Source organism: Rosa chinensis, chromosome 7, assembly GCF_002994745.2.
Source record: "Rosa chinensis cultivar Old Blush chromosome 7, RchiOBHm-V2, whole genome shotgun sequence".
Lineage (NCBI taxonomy): Eukaryota > Viridiplantae > Streptophyta > Magnoliopsida > Rosales > Rosaceae > Rosa > Rosa chinensis.
Window position 1 is genome coordinate 32185865 of NC_037094.1, and position 12987 is coordinate 32198851.

Sequence of the window (12987 nt, forward strand, 5' to 3'; positions counted from 1 at the left end):
GGGAAAATGCAAATGACTTATAAAACCTACAAAATTATATTAAATTTAGGCTAGTCACCAACATATTATTGTTCAGTAATTGAAATTCTAAAAGCATAAAAATAAAATAACCTAGGATCGATTGTTCAGGACTAAGTAGTTCCTTAACTACATATGAGAAATATAATTCCTAAGTATTACATTAAACTCAAAGCATTCTAACCCTCCATACCAAGATAGTCATCAGTTTCTTCAATACCATCAGTTCCTTGAGCAGAGCTATCATTAGAATCATAATTAATGTCGTCACTCCCATTCAATTTGCTAAATATTGCTCACAACATAGATTTCAACTTTGCATTCTCAGATTCCATGCAACATATAGTGGATGTACTTTTGTAGATTACCTTTCATCTCATTCCACTCAGAATTTATTGGCATTGAAGAATAAGACGAGATATCCAAGCGAGGGAAAGCCCCTAAACCTTGAACCTTGCCACCTTTTCTCCCACACTCCTCAACCATAATTACAATCTCATCATTCAAAGCCACTTCTATTGATTCAATAGGAGTACCTTCTGGTGTCTCTTTAATGAGCTTTGCCTTGACATCTTCCCTCTTCTACTTCATTTTCTCCTGCAACAAAAAGAATGATATATATATATATATATATATACACACACACACAACCTAGATATTAACAAAGTCAGACTAGATATAATGCACTATACCTGACATGATTATATACATCACTTTCTAATATACAAATCTAGATATTAGACATTGTACACATAATTCAATCAGCGTGGAACTATGTATACATATGGATACAAATCACAGACTTGAATTCTAAATCTTCTATTTCTATTTTATAAAACTTATATATTTGAATTGAGATATTGATTGATAACTTACATGTCTCACTCGTTTAGCCTCACTAACTCACTTATGCTCTACATCCTGATACATGTTTTCATAATTGTTTATAAATGATACAGGCTTACCACCTTCCTGCACTTGAAAAAACATACAGTTCAATATATAAGAGTTTATCATAATAGAATGTCACACGAGCGGCCATTATTTTATTAACTTTGCTACATGCGAAGCATGCTGAATAAATAACATTGCACCATCCCGATGGGTACTTTCCTATTGATCTCGGTTTTGAGCACTAGTAGTGCAGACCTCCTTTCACTACACCAATAACTTAAACACACAAAACTTTTTGCACAAAAAAAAAAAGTGTTGTGTGATGAAGAAAAGTGAATCACACAACACGTTTACAAAACTTGCATTGTATAAGGTGGTTAAAATTATGAACTTTTTAGATAGTAGATCATTGCACAACAGTTATAAGAATAGTTTATTGTGTGAATGAAAAAAAAATAGCGGCAGATTTCCCTCCTAGATCGACCCCAAATTTGGTACTTCATTGTACAACAGAATAGTTATATATGTTGTATGAGTGTAGTTTGCAAATTGTCACACAACAGTTTTTGTTTTTGTGTTGTATGATCAAGGAAAATATATTAGAGGTTTCGATGCGTCTCCAAACGCCACTCATTCCTTCGCTCCCAAACTGAACTTTACTTACACATAGCGGGAACTTTCCCTCCTTGCTGCCACAACTCAAATTTAATGTGTGCAGAATCAGACAACATGTATATGGAAAACATGGTCTAATGCCTTATACATGCATGCATCAACTAATGGCTTGTCTGGCCATGTGTCCATTTAGATCAAATTAGAACACTTGAAGAAAAGAAAAAAAGCCTTAGACTAACCCTGACTCTCTCTTTTCACAACTCCACAGCTACCCGGCCCCCGACTCACTCCACAGCTACGCCCACTTTGAAGCCCTAAACTCTAAATCCATCACCACCGAAGCCCTGACTTTCTGGTACCAATCCCTGCCTCTGAAGCCCTAAATCTGAGATTCATCTTCGAATCTAGTTAGTTCTCGTCCTCTCGAATCTGATAAGCCCTAAAATTTGGGGGTTTCTGGTTTCTGGTCCTCTCACCCTCACTATATATGCACGACACTCACTTTTGATTTGGATTCTTCACAAATTACAAATCACATTTTTGATTTCAGGTTTTGATTAACTGAAGGTTTTCGGGTTCTTCACTTTTGATTTGGGATTCTTCACAAATCACATTATCCAAGGCGACCTGTCTTTATATGAGCAGAAGAACCCGAAGATCAAGATCCTTCAACCTCATGAACGGTTTAAGAGATCGAGTCGGTGCCTAGCACAGATGACGAAGAACCCCATCGCAGCTGTCCAGCTCCAAAGCTGATTCTCTCCTGAAAGGTAAACATCCCCAATGTAATTTCAATTGAAATTTCTGAGAGTCTCCTGTTATTGTTTTTTCAGGTTCTTGTGGGAGAGAATTGGATTCTATGTTAAAGTGTGCCCAAGAAGATGGGTTTGGCTTCAGTTTGATGCAAGTCCCGGAAATTCTTGATTTGGGTATGTTTAAATTTAGATACTTGAAGTCAATTTTGGTTTTACTAGTTTGTTTTTAGCTTTATTTGCCTATCTTTCATTTGTTCAAGAAAGGAAGTTTACGGTGGTCATACTGAAAAAGATTACAGTCTGGTGTTGATGTGGTTTTCCCTTCTTGTAAAAATAGTTTTTTTTTGCTATTTATTCGAGTATCTCTGTTTTTTAAGTCTTGTCTACACTTCATAAGAGGAGTACAAAATTCAAGTTGATTTAAGGCTTTATTTATGTGTGTGGGAAGAATGGCATTGACGCGGTACCAAATACGAAATGAATAAGGCTTGGCCGATCCAGAGCTATACAAAGCCACAGATAGAGATGATCTGGAGGCCTTACAGGAAGGCGTCACCATGACCGGACTCGTCGGCGTCTTATACAGCTCGGCGACCTTGCAGAGTGAGCTTCTCTTTCACTCTTTTGATTTTGCGGTGATTGATTTCAATTTCGTACCAAAAATTGCTGTTTTGACCAGAATGAACCTCTAGGGTTTCTAGTTTGGAGTTTGGGGATGATAATTCGACTACTGTGGTGGATTTCTATTTCAGAATGTTGTTCTAAGAGTTGGGCTTTCTTACTAGATTGACTATGAGTTTTGATTGTAGTGTTTTCTAAGTTCTTACCGTTAAGCCTTAGCAACTGGAATTTTTGACCCTTTTTTTGAGATTTAATATGTTGGATTATGGATTTTAGTACGACCAGACTTGAAATACAATTTGGATTTGAATTTGATTACTGTAAATCTGTTTGGAGAAGTTGCTTAGTTCAGATAAAGTAATTAACTTACATATATTGCCTTCATTGCACAGCTAAAACTTTATCAAACAGTTGTACATGGTTTAATTTTAAATGGACTCATGAGAAATGGAGCTCTGATTAGGTTTGCTGCTGAAATATGTGGCCACTGATGTCAAGATAGGAGGTTCTTTTGTTTCTTAAATAATACATAAGGATTTTCTTTTTTTCTTTAATTAATTAGTGGCCATTCTATGTGAGGAAGAGATTAGGAAAGTCGGCATCTGATGGATCAAAAAAGTCAAAAAGCTGAGGATTCTCTTTTGCTTTAATAATTTGATTGTTTTTTTGTGGGAGGAAAAGATAAGGGATGTTGGCATTAAAGATGAAGATCTTCTTTTGCTTTAATTATAGCTTGGTTTGCAAGTGCACATGTATGGATGGTCTTTGCTTTATTAATCATTTATTTTTTTGAACAAGCTTTATTCATATAATTTTTAAGGGTCTGCTATTCATTTACATCAGTTGCTTAGAGGTATTCAGAAGCTTTGGAAGGAGTAGGACAGGGTCTGCTATTGGTTTTGTTTTGTTAGAGAATTTGGTATGTGCTTGTAGTCATTGAGATTGGATTGCTATTTGTTTTTGCTGCCTTTTTGAGCTGGTTTGATGGACTGTGCAGATTCTATCCCTTTCCCCGAAAGGGCCATGTCATTGGCATGATATCCTCAATGACCTTGTGGAGGTCAGCTTTCTCACTAGTTTTTCAATTTTTCAATTTTTCAATTTTTCAATTTTTCAATTTTTCAATTTTTCAATTTTTCAATTTTTCAATTTTTCAATTTTTCAATTTTTCAATTTTTCAATTTTTCAATTTTTCAATTTTTCAATTTTTCAATTTTTCAATTGTTGAATCTCAAAATTTTGGGAGTTTATACATAGGGTTTTGGCATTGAGTTTGTTCAACTTGGTTTGTATGCCAGCTTTTCATTTTTTATGTTTGATTGCTTTGCAGGTAGTGAAGAATTGCTGCCATGACTCTGCTTTAGGTCATGACTCTATTTTAGTCTCTTATCTGATTTTGACCTCTATTTCTTCCTCTCTTTTTTTTTTATCTAGAATCAGCATGGTCCTCTTTATCCTCCTTTTTACTAACCCACTGGCAGCCTAGTAAGTTTTTTGTGCTTTAGTTTCTGAAATTTGTCTAATACAAGTCTGATTAAGTTTTGGTGTTTGGTATGTGATTGCTTGGTTAGTATTCAAATCTGTATTGAATTGTAGATATAACATGTTAGTTACAAGATTTTGATTCGTCAATAACTTGATACAAGGTAAGATTTCTTATTAATGAAGCATTAAAGTTTGTACTCAACGTTTCAGTGGCTTAATTGGTTTTGTACTTGAACTCTAGCTCTACAAGTTATGGGACTCTTAAGGCTTTTGTTTTTCAGGCCCTACTTTTTCATCTATGAAATTTCATGACGGTTACTCTCTTTCTTGTTTACTTTGATTTTTTTAGACTTACGTACTCTTTCTAATTTCTAATGTAGGGTGTTGATATTCAACTTGGAATGGCAATTGATAGTATAAAAGAAGTAACTCTCATGACTTACACTCCCACTTGACTTGTTATAATCTTGCTTCTTTTTTATATATATTTTTTATTTTGGGAACTTAGCATGCTTCAGAGTCTCTTGCTGTTTTTTTTAAAAAAAATTCTTGTGGGAGAGAGGTGAAGTGTATGTTATAGTTTGCACAAGAAGATGGGTTTGGCTCCAGTTTGATGCAAGTTCCCTGAGATTCTTGATCTGGGCATGATTAAATTTAGATACTTGAATTCAATTTTGATTTTATTAGTTTGTTTTTACCGTCATTTGCCTATGTTTCATTTGCTCAAGAAAGGAAGTTTAAGTTTTTTACTTCCGTTTGATTTTTTTTTGTTTGGGTTTTGGTATGAAATGGTAGTACGTAGTAGTGTAACTAATTCAAATGGTTTCAATACAATCTTGGACTATATGTTGATTGGGGGATATAGGCATAATTGGGACCTAGTAAATACTTGGACTATATGCAAGATAAATAGCTCATTTGTGTTTCTCTCTGTTGTTTTTTTTTTTTCCTTCATTTGTACAGCTTTGATATTAAGATTGTTTAACTGTTAATATGTTTCTAGGTGTGGGATGCAACTGCAGCTGATCCTAAATTGCTGGTCTTTTTGAAATCGTACAGGAATTTCTTACACACTGAATCTGGTAATTAGATCTACCTAGCTTTTCTAATTCTACTCTGGTTTAGATAAATCAGTGGTTCATGAATTATGAGATTCTGAGTGCATAACATGTTCACGAAGTCATCGAAATGTAGTGTATAGAATTAAAAATGCAGAATAATATGCTGAATTTACCTAAGAGGATAGCTATTAGTTAATCATTATATCCTAAATTTGTTTAATCTATTATTTTTAATGGGATGTTTTCCCTGTGGTGTGTAGGAATTAAAGCAGTATCTCACTTTAAGAGTGGAAGTTGGGAATGCAAGATTTGAATCGCTGGATAGGATGAAAGAAGAGAGCAAGGAAGCAACTATGCAGCTAGTTGATATGGAGTGCGGTTACCTCACCATTGAATTTTTCCGCAAGCTTCCTCAGGATATTGAAAAGGGGGAAATCCGACACACTCACTTTTCGACAGATATGGTTGGTAAGTAGCTATAACTTGAAGTACATGTTAAACCACCTCAATCATCTCCTTAGTCTCATCACTTTAACAACCCCTTTATACTTGATTTAAATTCTACTGATATTAGAACCTCCACTTAAAGAGATATAATTTCAAAATGAATTATGCTATATGTTAAACTACTACTGCAATGTGTTAAACTATGTGAACATGGTGTGCTCAAGTTTAAGGATTTCTATTCTAAAGTCTACTGTCGACTGTCAAGTACGAGACGCCAAATGCAGCTTACTCGATCATTCTTTTGCTGAGCTAGGTTCAAAAGGATTTATTGTGTTTTTTTTTTCTTGAAAACCCTTTGTTTTGAATTGGTGTAGTGCTATGCGCATGTATAATGCTGAAAAGAATAGGCTGTAAGTTTCACCATCTAACTTATTGATTAATTTTCTTGTGTTTAGGGCATTCCTCCTCAACCTAGCAACAAGGAGTGCGGGTACTTTATCATGTGCTACATGAGAGATATCATTGAGGATAAAGACATGTCATTGTTTCTTTCCAAGGTATCAACATAGCTATAAATATAGTCACTTGATTCAATTTCTCATAGTCATTGTTTCCTTCCAAGTTATCAACATAGCTATAAATATAGTCACTTGATTCAATTTCTTATAACTTTGTTATTATATCCATGCCTCATTCACCAAAACAATTAAGTAATCCCTTTAATATAATAAATCAATTTCAGTGGGAGAGGAGAGGCAGCAACTAATACACCCAAGCGGATATTGATCAAGTGCGAAATGAATGGGGGAAGTTTTTTGTCAACACTTATGTGCATGAGCCATGAAGTAGCGCGCTTGTTGCTGGTCCATTTTTGCTAAGGAAAGCATCTTTTTTTGTGCTTCACTGTTGGCCCATTTTCATGCACCATGTGTGGCATGTTTTGAAAAAATAGATACATATGTATCAGCTTTTTGATGTCCCAAGTAGATGGGCACGCACTAAATGCTTTTCTTGTTTAAAATGTTGGGTTCAATGATTAGTGGTTTGCAATGTTTATATTTAGTATGTAAATGGATCAAATGCACAATCTAATTTAGGAATGAGATATGTTCAAATAAGCAGACAACAGAATAAATATAATGATAACTGCCCGTTGTCTGAATGGCCAAAAATGGAGACAAATCACACTGCAATCATTCATATCACACATCGGTTTTTAACAAATCACTGTCTTCTAATCTACACTCACACAACACAAGTAATTGAACTCTGTTGTCTCAATGTAAATCAGACAACACACAAAATAAAAGTCTGTTGTCTGACAAGCTTAACATACACCAGCTTGAAAACAAGCACTGTTGTCTGAAGGCAGTGCCGCGCAGCTGCGCCTGGCATCTGCCGAGCTATCAGACAACATTTTAACACATACCCGCTGTCTGTTTGTTTCTCAGATAACTGTGTTCCACCGTTGTTTGAATTTTCATCAGACAACGGGTCGGTCTACAACGGTGGGTCTCCAAATCCCACAACGGTTTTCTGCCGTTGTCTGATAATGTTTTTGGTGTAGTGTTTATTAATGAAACAATAGAAGCATCAGATTATCATATGAATATATTTTTTCAATAATCAGAGCACATTCCATGAATATGTAATGAAGTATAACAGTACACACCATATATCCCTCATTGCTATAAAGATTATCGCACAACCAATGCCAATGCTCTAGAAGTCTACTATTCCAAAGGTCTGGGTCAGGCAACTTGGCTCGTGCCCATTCATATGTTCCACACTCCTAGCTTGTAGTGATTATGCAATCTCCATTTAAACTGAGTGTATGCTATAGCTATTATTTCGTCCATATATGCAGGAACTTTTGGATGATGGAGATCAACCTCAAAAAGGGTTTAATATCAAATAAGTGAAGCATTAACAGTGCATTATAATAATAATTCAAAACTAAAACCAATAAACAAACAAACCTTCTATAATTTGAAGCTTACCTCCAACTTCTCCAGCAATTTCCTCTTAGTATCAGGCTTGATCTCAAACCACCCTTCATAACATACCGGACCATAACCTCGGATAGTAATTCCAATTTCAGAAGTGAACTTTTTACTAACTATCTTATCACTAGGAACCCAATGATCTAGATCCCAAACCACAACCAATTTCTTCCCTCTATTTGCTGACATCAAATCAACGGTTCATTTTCCAATTGACTTTCCACTCTTCCGTTTTGTGCACAAAAGTGTAGAGAGTCAGAATCCCCTACAAATAACATGCATGTTTCAATTTTAAAATATGCATAGTTTGATACAAACTCATCTTGAATTTGAAGTTGGTATATTCATGAGAGTTGTAGTATACATCTTAAAGACTATAGCATTGGAATCACCTAAAAATTATTTTTCTGGATTAAGTAATGAATTTTTGAAATCAGGGTTACGCTGCAGTAATTTTTTATAAAACCTGCTGCATTGTACCTTAATATGTTTTTATTTGTATTATTAGTCTGATATTTGAAGTCAGTGTCTTCATAAAATTTGTAGTATACATCTTAAAGGTAATTTCAGATTTAGAATCACCTAAAAATGATTTTTTTAGATTAAGTTATGAATTTTTAAAGTCAGGGTTATGCTGCAGCAATTTCTGTAAAACTTGTTGTACTGTACATCAATATGTTTTTATTTGTTTTACTGGTCTAATATTTGACCATGGTGTCTTCTTGAAAGTTGCAGTATACATCTTAAATATAATTTCAGATTTAGAATCATCTTAAAATGATTTTTCTATATTAAGTTATGAATTTTTGAATTCAGGGTCACGCTGTAGTAATTTCTGTCAAACCTGTTGCACTCTCATTATGTTTTTATTTGCTTCACCCTATTTCTTTGTTGAAAGATAGCTAGGGCTTGCAGAAACATAAACTAGACATAATAATTACACTACTAGACATAATAATTACACTATTTTTGAAATTCATATGAAATAGTTATGCCATTGTGAAATTCTTAGGGTGAGGCTATTGCCACCCTACTATTTTTTAAGTTCACTCTACAAACATTTGAATTATTGAAAGACTATATTATCCAAGTGCAAAATGACTAATAAGTACACTAATTTTCTAAAATTTAAATTTGTAAAGAAACTAAATACATAACCAATTAATTAAATATAAAGACTACTTAATTTCTCATTGGATAACATTAAGGGTCTTTCTAAATGTACCAAGCAAATTTCTAAGTATACCCAGCTATTCATTTATATTTAAAATATTTATTAAACCCAGAAAATATTCCCACAATACCTATCCAAATAAACTGATGCTCATGAGATTTGTTCCCAAAATCAAGAAAACAAATCCCAACCTCTCCAATCAACTTTAGATTCCACCAATTTGATGATCTTCTCCATGCCATACCTAAGATTCGATCCAACAATTCTTCCTCAAATCGCTATGAGAGGAAAGATGAGATTACAGCTGTGTGCATATAACAAATTGCAATGAGATTACATTTAGAAAAATGAATATTCCCTGTGTTCTAGATGAGATTACGGCTGTGTTAATTTCCAAAATATTTCCTGCGATTTGTTCATCTTCTCCAATTTGATGTTCATATACCCAGCAAACTGAATATATATGTGAACAAATAGCAATGAGAAGAAAGATGAGATTATGGTTGTTAGAGAAGAAAAGGAGTAGGGACTCGTGATGATGGGATAGACACCCAGATCCAACCACTGCAGCAGTCAAAGGACTTCTGCTAGTTCTAGTTCATACCCATAATCATGATTATCCATGAGCTCCATCAAATTCTTATATATATATATATAATCTTCTTCATTTGAAGAGATTAGAATTCAAAGTCTCTATCCTTGTTGAACAAGATCATACAATTTTAAAACAATACTAGTATCACCAATTGAGTAGAGGGAATAGCTAGGTAAACCTAAACAATTTTTCTTTTTTCCAATCCCGAAGAGTGCCATTGATGAAGAATACTGGAAATCATGAGATTGTTTTTGCTGGGTGCATGGTTTTGTTAAAGATGGAGGGTACTCAGGGAAACTTGTTGAATTTAATTAGATGTTTAAAAATAATATTTAAATATAAATAATTTGCTGGGTACATTTAGAAGCACCCTACCATTAATTAATCTTTTTCTTCTCCACCCAAATTTGAATTTATTACTTTTTTTGTTGTCTTTTTGTTCTCTCCTCATGGTTAATTCGTTATTTAATTCACAAAATCATTAGTGTTAGCTTTATCAAAATCTTTGCAATATTCTTTATGAACACTGAAAGTAAAAAATTAAAACACGACCAAAAAATCAATCTTTTCTTCATTGCTCATAGTTGTTAACTTACTAATTTTTTGATATAGATTAAAAAAGACGAATATTGAAACTGAAAAAAAAAAAATGAAGTAAATCAGATTATGATTTTATTAAGAAACTTTAGTATATTTTAGTTTTGTTATTGGTATAAATTAAATGAGAGATTTTTGTTAATTTTTTTTTTAATTGAATATATCGTATAAGGATATTTCTGGAAAGAGAAATGGTTTAGATATGTAAATTTAATAATTGAAATTAAAATGTAGGGTGTAATGAGCAAGTAGGGTGAATAAAGTAAATGATAAGGTGGCAATAGCCGCACCCAATTCTTAAGTCTGGAAGACAACTTTATGTTTAAAAAAGGGTAATGTACCTCCATTCTGAGTTGTTGATTGCTGAGGTGCTATCTCTTGATATGGTGGAGAAGCTCGAGATTGAGAAGCATAAGATGGTTCAGGAGTTATTGTTGCACCATTAACTATTATCAAATTGGTCAGTCATTTACATTAAACCAAATAGATTATGGTATGCATCACATTCATCTTCCAGAAGTAAATGTATTGAATTATCAACTTTTTTTATAGTCTATATATATTTTTATAATCCAGAAACAATATTAGATATGAAGTTCTAATATGAAAATGAAAGTTCAAATTGAATTCAAACTTGTGGGGCACTGAGCTGCTCGCTTTTGAGGGGGTCTAGTCACACGTGCATGAGAAGCTGGAGATGGTTGTGGAGCTAGAACACGGTGATGTGCTAGTCTAATAGGTTGAGGAGTTGGTGTTGGTTGAGAAGCCGGTGTAGGCTGAGTTCTTGTCACAGGTTGGGAAGCTGTTGTGGACTGAGGTCTTGCTATTTGTTGAGAAGATGATGTGTTTTGAGGTGCTGATGTTGATTGCAAATTTGGTGTGAGTTGAGCTTTAGATGTTAGGTGAGGAGGTGGTGTAACTTTTGGAGGTGGATGAGGGAGTTTGAACTTAATCTTTCGTATCCTTTTCCCTCTTGTTTGTGGCAATTGTGATTCCATTTGCATATAAAAATTACAAAAAAAAAAAAAAATTACAAAAAAAAAAAATTACAATTAGATATCATAGCATGCATACATCACATATATCATCTGAAAAGCATAACATTTAACAGTAAGGAATAAGTGTAAACATTTAAGCAGCTAGTTAGAATTCAAATAAACTATATTCAATTTTAACCAACTTACCAATAGTGGTGATACTAATAATCACTATCATTCTCACTACTTATATTAATTTCACCTTCACTTGATGATATGCCATCTTCCATAAGAGCATCATCATTAATATAAAATTATCATCAATGAAATCATTATCATCAACTACTGTTCTTTCAATACCAGCCCTACTCAAAGTAATAGTTTCAGGTCCTACATCTTCTCTACATAACGAGTCACTAGTCTCTTCATCATCCACTTGAACTTCCAGATTAATCTCATCAGCCTCTTCATCAGACTCTTCATCGTTTTCCTCTTCTTCTAATGGTGCTTCATTATTATCATCTTCTCTCTCAAGGACATCCCAAACATGTCTATACTGAATTTTCTACACAACTTTCCAAGGATGACCCAACTTTGTGTCATCAAGATAAAAAAGCTTTATCTGCTTGTGTTGCATACACATAAGGATCATTATTATTATACCATCTAGTATTCACATTAACAGACATGAATGATAGTCCACCTTTCTCTTATACCAATGACATTGAAATAGAAACACATTGTAGCCACCTTGAAACTTTAGTTGAACAACACTGGTCAAGCTTCCATAAAAGTTGAAGGGTTCATCACCGTGCATGTGAACCAAGAGTCACAACCCTACTATCTTGTGTGGTGTGAGATCTGTCCATCTGTTTGATCGCCCATCCAATTCCATTCACAGTACACCAAGAATACTGAAGAGTATGTCGATCTGGACCCTGTGCTAATACATACATCTCCTTACTAATCAATCCCGTGTCGTATAATGTTGTGGCCCTCTATTTAAATCATTCCGGAAATGATTCCCTATTCTAAATTTTCAGGACTCTCAGCTTGTAGTAATTCACGATGCTCGCTACATGAACATAAAATATGTAAGTTTTAGTTTGATAGATGTAAGGTATGTCAAAAACTAAATGATAATGAAAAATACATACTTGAGATAGATTTCGATCTCGACACAATTATTAAATATGAACCAAGTCGAATGAAAAATATTTCCATTCTGTGTAAGCCCATCATGATATTGTTCTGGACGATTAAAGGCTTTGTCCACATCAGTAAGATACATAGAGCAATATGTCAATACTTCATACGAAATGTATATCTCGGCAATGGAACTTTCTGGTCCAGCTTTGTTACATACATATTTCTTTTATGTTCCCAACAACCTAATAGTTACTAAACAAATTAGCAATGAGTTCAAAAAATAAATCAAGAGAAAAAAGTAACAAAGTATTTAATAGAGCAATACCTCTCTATTGGATATATCCAACGGTATCCTACCGGCCCACCAAGCTTTGCTTCATGGGGTAAATGGACATCTAAGTGCACCATGATATCAAAGAATGCCGGTGGAAAAATTTTCTCTAGCTTGTATAATATCAGCACAATATCAATTTCCAACTTATCTAGTTCTACCACGCTTAATGTTTTTGCATAGATTTGTTGAAAGAAATGTGATAGCTCCATAAGCGGTGTGCACACTCTCTTTTTCAAGTAATTTTGAATTCCCACTGGAAGAA

At 34.0% G+C, this 12987-nt stretch overlaps 1 long non-coding RNA gene across 1 annotated transcript; it reads left to right on the forward strand.

The window, feature by feature from the left end:
• The first annotated feature begins 4243 nt into the window (after window positions 1-4243).
• Window positions 4244-6923, forward strand: LOC121050309. Its single transcript, XR_005802640.1, has 5 exons — window positions 4244-4813; window positions 5392-5470; window positions 5710-5917; window positions 6352-6453; window positions 6639-6923. It is a non-coding gene; the product is annotated as an uncharacterized LOC121050309 (long non-coding RNA).
• Window positions 6924-12987: the final 6064 nt, after the last annotated feature.